Raw genomic sequence first — 1,568 nt, forward strand, 5'->3', positions numbered from 1 at the left:
AAAACTCCAAGAAAAGAAAGTTTTATAGTACTTAGAGGATGACATGCGGGTCCCATTTAGCAGCAGCGGTATCACCGTTTGAGAGGCGGCAGGGGATCGAAAGAAAAAGGCAAGTGACCAAATTTGAGGTGCCAAAAAAACTCCAAGAAAAGAAAGTTTTATAGTACATAGAGGATAACATGCGGGTCCCATTTAGCAGCAGCGGTATCACCGTTTGAGAGGCGGCAGGGGATCGAAACAAAAAGGTAAGTGGCCAAATATGAGGTGCCAAAAAAAATCCAAGAAAAGAAAGTTTTATAGTACATAGAGGATGACATGCGGGTCCCATTTAGCAGCAGCGGTATCACCGTTTGAGAGGCGGCAGGGGATCGAAAGAAAAAGGAAAGCGACCAAATTTGAGGTGCCAAGCTCCAAGAAAAGAAAGTTTTATAATACATAGAGGATGACATGCGGGTCCCATTTAGCAGCAGCGGTCTCAACGTTTCCAAGGCGGCAAGGGATCAAAAGAAAAAGGAAGTAGCCAGAAATCAGGGGGTCAAAAAAATCCAAGAATAGAAAGAATTTTGGTTCATAGAGGATGACATGCGGGACCCATGATCCTGCATCGTAAACGGCTCGATCGGAGAGCGTTGAACGAGATGGCGCGATCGAGAAAAAAAACAATGCCAGAGAGGCTGCCATCTGGGCCCTACATCCCTCGGCGTTGCGGATTTGCGTTGACTCGGCCGGCGAACCCGAGAATTCGAGATGCACCACGTCCCGGGCCACCATACGCAACGTTTTGGCCGGTTTCGTCGGGCTAGGTGGCCTCGAAAACGAGAAAAAAAAATGTTTTGACATGCACAACGGACAGACCCAAAATCGTCGGCCATGGTACACCAGCAACCACGGCGCGACTTCAACTTCGTCGGCCATGGCAACTTTTCTTGTAGTGCTTGTCGATAAGCCAGCACAAGATCTTCTTAGGGAAGGAAGCGCCTGGCGAGCTCGGAGAAAGTTTGCGGCTGCATCTTTTTGGGGAAGAAATGGGGGAAGAGGCGTGTGAACGCATCTCGCGCGTTGGAAATATTGGTGCGCGCCAAATCCCCGTGCAGCTCAAGGATGGAGAGGGTGTCGAGAAGGCGATCCTCTTCAGCTGCATGTAGGGTGAAATCTACACCCATTCTTCCTGCTGGAGCAAAACTCGAGTTCATCAAAAAATACGGAAAACCAATTTCACAAGCTGGAAGGTAAGGATGAAAACTTACTAACAAACCGCCGGTTCTGGGTCTTCAAGCGAGCTGTGATAGCGTTTTCACGCGCTATCTACTGAGAGACCTGGTCGCTTAGAGCTTCTTCGGTCTTGTGAAGCCTCTGTCGAAGATCTTCAACAGTACGTAGCGGCTTCTCGCTCAGCCTTTTCGCGTGCTTTCTCGCTTTTCTCAAGCTTAGCGGCAAGGTCTTCAGCACGTTTTTCGGCTCGCTCGAGGTCCTCTAAAGAGGAATTAAAGGAAAAAAAGCAGTTTAGTTATATAATAACTTTGCCGAGGAAAAATAGAGCATGCAAAGGAAAAGAAGATATTACCCCT

The sequence above is a fragment of the Lolium perenne genome, chromosome 4, assembly GCF_019359855.2.
Source record: "Lolium perenne isolate Kyuss_39 chromosome 4, Kyuss_2.0, whole genome shotgun sequence".
Taxonomy (NCBI): domain Eukaryota; kingdom Viridiplantae; phylum Streptophyta; class Magnoliopsida; order Poales; family Poaceae; genus Lolium; species Lolium perenne.